The 9366-nt window shown below is 53.1% G+C and overlaps 1 pseudogene; it reads right to left on the bottom strand.

The window, feature by feature from the left end:
- Nucleotides 1-2187: 2187 nt before the first annotated feature.
- Nucleotides 2188-9354, bottom strand: LOC142729576 (mannosyl-oligosaccharide 1,2-alpha-mannosidase IB-like; annotated as a pseudogene).
- Between the last annotated feature and the right edge of the window lie 12 nt (nt 9355-9366).

Here is a 9366-nt window from a genome sequence, read left to right as displayed (position 1 = left end):
TGATCGGCTGTCTGTAGGGGTCGTTACACGTGTAGGGGCTGTGCACGGTATGGTGTAATACACTGCGCGGCCACTAGAAGCGTGCGAATACAGACGGAACCCTGTAAACAATGACGAGATGCCGCAGACAAACCGCTGATCGGCGGGGGTGCGGACAGTCGGACTCCCACCGATCCTCTAATCATCATGGCCATCAGTGAGAATAACCCAGATCACCCCTTTAATATTCATTTTTACCGTCTTTAAAGTTTTCCAGTTTCTGCAAATAAATGTTATAATTGTGGAAGTTTACAATAAACTCTGTATCAATTCATTGTGGTTTTCAGGACCTCTGTTTGCTGTCATTAAGAACTTTAATATTCCCATCTTATGGACGTATCTACTTAGTGATCAGTAGGGGTCTGACCTCAGGGACTGCCACCGATCTGAAGCGCTAAGGGGGCTGCTGCTGGATTTAGCGCCATGTCCCCCGCACAGCGGCGCTCCCTCTCACCGTGATTGGGGCCGGGCGGCGATGTCCCGCACAGTGAAGGGGCTGCAGCCAATACTTGTACAAACGTAACATTTATCTGCTGAAACCAGAAAATACCAAAGATATTGGGGCAGGTTCTCCCCATAGAATTCTATGTCACTGATTAATCGTATTCCTTCAAATGTGACGTAAAGTAACTACCTGAAAGAACGACTAAAAATAAAATGTATAACACTAAAATGGGCTCAAGTGCCAATATATATCTGGTAACAAACAAAAGCGGAGGGCAGAGGTAAGCGGAGGGCAGAGGTAAGCGGAGGGCAGAGGTAAGCAGAGGGCAGAGGTAAGCGGAGGGCAGAGGTAAGCGGAGGGCAGAGGTAAGCGGAGGGCAGAGGTAAGCGGAGGGCAGAGGTAAGCGGAGTCACGTCCTATAGTACAAAACCGTACTGACCGGTGAAATCTAACAAATAATGTCTGTGACCCCCGAGGACGCGCTCCTTACACCAACTGGGAGCAGGAACGCGTAGGGTCACACTAGGCTAGATAGTTGCCTCCTCTCCCTCCCCTCCCGCTTTCCTCCGCTCGCTCTTCCATCTTTCCTTCTCTCCCCTCTGCTCGCCCCTTTCCTCCGCTCGCTCTCTCCCCTCTTTCCTCCGCTTGCTCTCTCCCCTCTTTCCTCCGCTTGCTCTCTCCCCTCTTTCCTCCGCTCGCTCTCTCCCCTTTCCTCCGCTCGCTCTCTCCCCTCTTTCCTCCGCTTGCTCTCTCCCCTCTTTCCTCCGCTCGCTCTCTCCCCTTTCCTCCGCTCGCTCTCTCCCCTCTTTCCTCCTCTCCCGTCCTCAGCTCGCTCTCTCCCCTTTCCTCCCCTTGCTCTCTCCCTCCGCTCGCTCTCTCCCCCCCTCCGCTCGCTCTCTCCCCCTCCGCTCGCTCTCTCCCCCCTCCGCTCGCTCTCTCCCCCCTCCGCTCGCTCTCTCCCCCTCCGCTCGCTCTCTCCCCCCTCCGCTCGCTCTCTCCCGCTCGCTCTCTCCCCCCTCCGCTCGCTCTCTCCCCCCTCCGCTCGCTCTCTCCCCCCTCCGCTCTCTCTCCCCCCTCCGCTCGCTCTCTCTCTCCCCCTCCGCTCTCTTCAGTCTGATACTTTGCTTTTGCCTGTTACCAGATATATATTGGACTTTGGCCATTTTAGTGTTATACTTAATACATTTAATTTTTAATAGTTCTTTCAGGTACTTTAGTGTCTTTATCGGTTCTATTTAATTTTGCAGTTAACAAAAAACTAAGCTACCGTTTTGTCTACAGCTCCTGTGCAGACCCATGTGTCTCCATGGTTACAGACTACAAACAAACCCTGTGTAGTCTGATCCTGCGGTCATGTGTTACTCCCTTCCATCTACCCCGTCTTCTACTGTCTATAGGTTACAAGAAGCAGGAGAAGAACACATGACTGCAGGATCAGACTACACAGGGTTTGTTTGTAGTCTGTAACCATGGAGACATATAGATCTGCATTGGAGCTGTACACACACAATGGGAGATTTTTAAGTTGCTTATGCATTTTACTGCCACAGTACTGGCGAGGGGGGATGTGCGGCTGAAAACCCAACTCTACTTCCTGTGGCGATGCGGATTATATTACCACCTCTCTCTCCGCGATGAGTGTCAGGCCATTACTGCAGGGGAGATCCTGAGGGGGGGGGGGGGGAAGAGGAGCCACACTGCAGTGTATGTACAATGTCTTTAATCTCCTGCTTGTTGTGTTGCTCATGCCGCTAAAACCCCAAAAAAGTGAAATGAAAGGAAGTGGTGGGAGCCCCTGGGGTGCAGGGTGGGGACAGGTTCCCATAGACCCCTGTTAATGTTCCTGATGACTGGCGTTGACACGAAGACCCGTCCTTAGTTTTCTAAAGCCGTTCCAGTCACTTCCAGTAGGGGGCGCCCTGGCGTGCTCTTCTCCATGGCCGCCGGAATAGAAGTAAACTTTGGCAACGGCGCAGAATAAAAACCAGACAGTGCAAATCTTCCGCAGAGCGCGGTTAAAACGTCTCGTCCTGGAACGACCTCCCGGCCTCCCCCCATCCCCCATAAAAGCCCCACCCCTGGATTTTTGGCCCCGTGGTAACCCCTGCAGCAGCAGCCTGGTCAAGCAGAGCAGTTTGGTCGGTGATCGGCCTCCTTACAACGCGCCGTTCTATCGCTGGCGGCAAACGGAGGCAACAGAAAAAAAAAAATGAAGGAAGGTAAAACGGAATTGTGCCCGGGAACAAAGAATCGCCAAGTCCTGTAGGAGGGTCTCCTGAAAAGCCCCCCGCAAGTCCGAAGAACAAGTGGTCCCAGGATAATGGTCCTATCGTGCCACGCGGTTCCCGGGCAGCGTGCTGTTGGCCGTGCGGATGACCGGTAGGGGGTGCGCCTCCGTGTTGAACACCCAGTTGTCTAATGGTAGGAGGTCGTCACTGGAGAAGAGCAGATACAAGTACCTGGGGGGAGGGGAGAGAAGATTAATACACGAGGCGGGAATCCTGCAACATCAACGACACTACAGACTTCTCACAGCTGCAGGACTTGTTACAATGTATCTATTTGGGTGTGTCCATGAGTCAGATTTGCTGCGGGAAAAGTCTGCACAATGTGTAATAAGAGAAAAAAAAAAACAACAACGACGACCGCACTCCCCTCCCCCGACGCTCCTGTGGTGACGCGTCTCCGCTCCCTCAGCTGGCATCTGAATCCGGACTCCTGGGTTGAGGTTTTGTCCCATGTGACCGCTGCAGCCTGTGATTGGTGCCAACAGTCACATGGGACGAAACAGCATTCCAGGAGGCCGGCGGCCCAGCGACCAGCAGGGGGAGCCGGGAGGGAGCGCCGGGGGAGGGGAGTCTGAGGTTTCTATTTTAACGTGGAGTTTGATGCGGAGATGAAGGTTTTCCACAGTAAAAAAATGGACCATTTGCTGCGAATTTTCACTTCCCCATTGAATTCACTGAGGAAAATCTTCAGCAAGCGCGCCCCCGCTCCGCAGGATGCAATGAAAGTGGATGAAGACATTGGCAGCGCACGTGAAGTTCTGCGCAGACATTTGCTGCAGCGCGTGGGTGAGATTTGTTAAGTTCTCAGATTTTTTAGCCACAAATCCGGATAAATAATAATACGCAGCCGTCCCGCTACATGTGAACGCAGCCTCAAAGTAACATCTGCGCAGCCCGACCTGTTTAGCACACAGAGGATTGTAATATCACGACATTGTAACAAGATCTCAGCTGTGAGAAGTATCAGGTCAGGACGCAAGCCAGAAAGTTCTCTATTCACTGACAGCAAACCGAGATCTTGAAAACGGTGAGGAAATGATCCAAAAAGTGTTTTTAGGAAGTTGCAGAACTTAGCGCTCCATACACTGCAGGTGTCAGCTGTGTTTTCCAGCTGACACGCTGCTCTAACGGGCAGGAACAGTGAAGGCGCTGTTCCTGGCCATTTAACTAGTTAAATGCCGCGGTCAATAGCGACTGCGTCATTTATAGGGTATTTCCATGAAGGACATTTATGACATCTCCACAGGATCCACAGATGTCAGATAGATGCGCGTCCCACCCTAAGCCACGTTCTATCTTACCCGGCTCGGCTGTCTCCCAGCCACTTCCTGGTCAGGTGGTCGAGTTATGGAAACAGCACAGTACTCACTGAGCTGTTTCCGTACCTCCCATAGAACTGAATATTAGTTATGGAAACAGCTTAGCACTGCGAGTCACGCTGTTTCTGTAACTCATCCATGTATTGCAGTGTATTTTACCGGTGATCCAATGATCGCTGGTTCAAGTCCCCGAGGGGAACTAATAGAATGTGTAAAAAAAAAAAGTTAGATACATTTTCAGGAGTGCAAAAAAAATATTAAAAGTAAAAAAAAAAAAAAACAAAAAAAAACTTTTTCCAAAAGGGAATGAAATAAAAAGTGATAAAAAAAATCGTATGTACCAAAAAAATGCCTCTCCGCATGCGGTGAAACAGAACTAATATTTTTTTTAACAAATAGTTTTTGCTTTATAAAAGTTAGTTTTTCGTTGTCTAAAACCTGGGTGCGTCTTATAGTCCGAAAAATACGGCAATCTTCTGACAATCGCGTGGCACTCACTTCAGCGTCTCCGCTAAGAAGAAGCTCTGCTGGACGTCATCGTACGCCGGCGCAGACGAGTACACGTCCTTCAGACCCGAGAAGCCACCGCTCACTCTGCAATACTTATCAATGGCCTGTAGAGGGAGACAAAGCCACAGGGAATCAGCACAAAATGGAGAAACGGCTCAGACATGAGGAGCGGGGGGGGCGGGGATATGAGGAGCAGGAGGGCGGGGATATGAGGAGCGGGGGTGGGGATATGAGGAGCGGGGGGAGGGGGTCTCATAGGACGCACCTGAGCCGCTTCCCAGCCCCAGCTCCGGTATTTGGGGGTCGTGGGTGAAGCGCCACATGTACCAGTACGTCTCGATCACCTCCGGTCTCAGGATGTAATATTTCTCGTTCTGACGCACGGCCACGGCTTCCGCTCCCCCGTCAAACTTAAAGGCTTCAGGACCCAACTTCAGCACTGAGGAGGAATATCATAGATTATGGGAGGCAATGATGGGAGTAGTTACTCCTCCCTACAGACATATCCCTAACGTCCCCCTCCATAGAGCAGAACCCCCATATATTTACCATTCTCACACGGATTTCAGGTTGAGGGGCTTCTGACTGACCGCACTCACTGGAGATCCCCCCCCTTCGCCTGGCACACGTCCCGGGAGTCCCCGCACCGGTCCCTCCTCTTCCCGGTGTAATAACCCGGCACTCACCTGTCCGGTCATAGGACTCGTGGCAGGTGTGAGCGATCTCCGCCCCCAGCTGCAGGTAGTGTCCGGCTTTATCCCCTGGGGACCCGTCTGCTCCGAGTGCCAACATGCCGCCCGCGAAACAGGTCAGGTGACCCATTTTTCTTTCCAGGTGACCGTTCTTCCACTCGCCGATAAAGGTGAGACCGCCGTTTGACTTGCGGATCAGATGCTTCTCGATGGCCTGAAACAGAGAGAACATGAGGACGGGATCGTAGGATGAAGATCACACATTACCAGTATTTCCAGGAGATGGCGCTAGAGAGCAATGAATATAGATAACGCTGCTGCCCCTCCCCCACACACAATGCCCAGTATAGATTTATCTGTAATGTTCTCACTTCTATTGCGTTGTCATACATGTTCCGCGCCTCCGTGTCAGTCCGGTCCGACACCATCCAGGCCTTCAGGAGATACTCGTAAAAACTGTCTCCTAATCCTCCCACTGATGTGTGGTCTGGAGGGAAAGGAAGGGTTAATGCTACAGGGGCCTTCCCCACACCCCGCGCGCCTCCGCCACGGGGGCCGTCCCCACACCCCGCGCGCCCCCGCCACGGGGGCCGTCCTCACACCCCGCGCCCCGGGTCACCCTCGCGCCCCCGGTACACGGGTCATCCTTACAGACACCACACACAGTCAGTCCAGTTCCAGGTGACGTTGTCAAACATTAGGGGGGGGGGATGTTATTCTAGCACTTACGTTGCCCCCAGCGTCCAGTCCTGGGATTCAGGTAATTTGGGTAAAGGCCATTGGGACGATCCATTTTCTGCAGGAGTTTTCTGATGTGCATAACCTACAAAACATGGAGGAATTGAGAACATTTTCTTATGAGGTGTCCGGATCTCTGAATTACTGGATGCGGTGCCGAGTAAGAGAAGAGGACGGAGCGGGACCAGAAGAGGACGGAGGGGGACCAGAAGAGGACGGAGGGGGACCTGAAGAGGACGGAGGGGGACCTGAAGAGGACGGAGGGGGACCTGAAGAGGACGGAGGGGGACCTGAAGAGGACGGAGGGGGACCTGAAGAGGACGGAGGGGGACCTGAAGAGGACGGAGGGGGACCTGAAGAGGACGGAGGGGGCCCTGAAGAGGACGGAGGGGGCCCTGAAGAGGACGGAGGGGGCCCTGAAGAGGACGGAGGGGGCCCTGAAGAGGACGGAGGGGGCCCAGAAGAGGACGGAGGGGGCCCAGAAGAGGACGGAGGGGGCCCAGAAGAGGACGGAGGGGGCCCAGAAGAGGACGGAGGGGGCCCAGAAGAGGACGGAGGGGGCCCAGAAGAGGACGGAGGGGGCCCAGAAGAGGACGGAGGGGGCCCAGAAGAGGACGGAGGGGGCCCAGAAGAGGACGGAGGGGGCCCAGAAGAGGACGGAGGGGGCCCAGAAGAGGACGGAGGGGGCCCAGAAGAGGACGGAGGGGGCCCAGAAGAGGACGGAGGTGGACCAGAAAGAGGACGGAGGGGGACCAGAAGAGGACAGGGGGGCACAGAAGACCCCGACCATCTATCTATGGGCTCCATGAACGTCACTCACCTTGTTATAATACACAGGGTTCCCGGTCAGGTAGGTCAAGTGCACAAACTCCAGGTTGAAGGGTCCCAAATTCTGCCAGGATACTGCTGCCAGCGGACGCCCAGCCCCAGTTCCTGCCGACGCCACTAGGAGGAGAGAGGAGCGGGTGTAAGAAACACCCTGTATGACACCAGGGCCCCAGCCGTAGCATTGTGGGGGAGGGGCCACATCATAGATTCGCCCGCCCCGGAGGTACAGGATTTAGCAGCGTTTACTTGGACTCTATAAGAGGATTGTGGTAATGCCCAAAATCCACAGGTGAGGTGATGTGTCTGACTCCTGGGGGCCCATCAATCACGACCCCCCCCCCCCGTTCCTCCATACTGCACCCCCCATGTTAAGGAGTTTGAATCCAAGTCACTCCAATCATTGTCTTTGGGGCTGACATAGGAGGCGGACTGCAGGGCGATGGATGGGGGGGGGGGGTCCCAGCGATCAGACACTTATCACCGATCCTGTGAACACCCCTTTAATGACTAATCACACTCTAATTTAGTGCATGGGACCCCAAAAACGGTCATTACATTCAGTGTTAGAAAGTTCCAGACCTTGAAGCTTTATATAACAGACTTTGTGTAGCAATTCCCTGCCGTTTTCAAGTTCTCTGCTTCTTTACATCCAATATTACATTCTCTGATGAGCGGGATCAGCTGATTCCAGGGAGGGGGATGGACACCCCACGATTTATTGGAATGAAGGTGTTGGGGGGGGTGCCGGACTCACCTCTTGAGATTCACCATGGCCCAGGGGATGCCGGTCGGGTGTTTAAATGCAGGGAGCAGTTTCTCTGCCAGCAGCACAGCCTTGTTCTTAAATACCTGAGAGAAGAACGAACACAGAAAGGGTTAATCCAAATGACCATGGAAGCGACTCGTACAGGGGGGGGGGGGGGGAGAGACCGTGATGTTACGTCATGTAATAGGAAGCCGCAGCTCCTGATAGCGGAAGAGACCAGAAGTCATGAGGAGGAGGATGAGGAGGAGGATGATGAGGAGGATGAGATATCTCTGCTGGATGTGAAGGGTTAATCTGCGGCAGAGCTGGTGAGGTCAGACGACGCGTCCCTGTTAGTGAGATGGAGGGTGATCGTCCCTGTACTGTGAGGTGCTAAAAGCCTCTTCATATCCCAGGGTGGTCAGCAATCAATACTATCACCACCATCATCATCATCACTACTCCCACCACCATCATCATCATCATCATCACTACTCCCACCACCACCATCATCATCATCACTACTCCCACCACCATCATCATCATCATCACTACTCCCACCACCATCATCATCATCATCACTACTCCCACCACCATCATCATCATCATCACTACTCCCACCACTACTCCCACCACCATTATCATCATCACTACTCCCACCACCATCATCATCACTACTCCCACCACTATCATCATCATCACTACTCCCACCACCATCATCATCACTACTCCCACCACCACCACCATCATCATCACTACTCCCACCACCATCACTACTCCCACCACCATCACTACTCCCACCACCATCGTCATCACTACTCCCACCATCATCGTCATCACTACTCCCACCATCATCGTCATCACTACTCCCACCACCATCGTCATCACTACTCCCACCATCGTCATCACTACTCCCACCATCGTCATCACTACTCCCACCATCGTCATCACTACTCCCACCACCATCATCATCATCATCACTACTCCCACCACTACTCCCACCACCATCATCATCATCACTACTCCCACCACCATCATCATCACTACTCCCACCACTATCATCATCATCACTACTCCCACCACTATCATCATCATCACTACTCCCACCACCATCATCATCACTACTCCCACCACCACCACCATCATCATCACTACTCCCACCACCATCACTACTCCCACCACCATCACTACTCCCACCACCATCGTCATCACTACTCCACCATCATCGTCATCACTACTCCCACCATCATCGTCATCACTACTCCCACCATCATCGTCATCACTACTCCCACCACCATCGTCATCACTACTCCCACCATCGTCATCACTACTCCCACCATCGTCATCACTACTCCCACCATCGTCATCACTACTCCCACCATCGTCATCACTACTCCCACCATCGTCATCACTACTCCCACCATCGTCATCACTACTCCCACCATCGTCATCACTACTCCCACCATCGTCATCACTACTCCCACCATCGTCATCACTACTCCCACCATCGTCATCACTACTCCCACCATCGTCATCACTACTCCCACCATCGTCATCACTACTCCCACCATCGTCATCCTACTCCCACCATCATTATCACTACTCCCACCATCATTATCACTACTCCCACCATCATCACTACTCCCACCACCATCATCATCACTACTCCCACCATCATCACTACTCCCACACCCATCATCACTACTCCCACCATCATCACTACTCCCACCATCATCACTACTCCCACCATCATCACTACTCC

This window comes from Rhinoderma darwinii, unplaced genomic scaffold, assembly GCF_050947455.1.
Source record: "Rhinoderma darwinii isolate aRhiDar2 unplaced genomic scaffold, aRhiDar2.hap1 Scaffold_722, whole genome shotgun sequence".
NCBI classification, from domain to species: Eukaryota; Metazoa; Chordata; class Amphibia; order Anura; family Rhinodermatidae; genus Rhinoderma; species Rhinoderma darwinii.
Note: the sequence above shows the minus strand (reverse complement) of the source record. Positions and strands in the feature narration are given on the sequence as shown.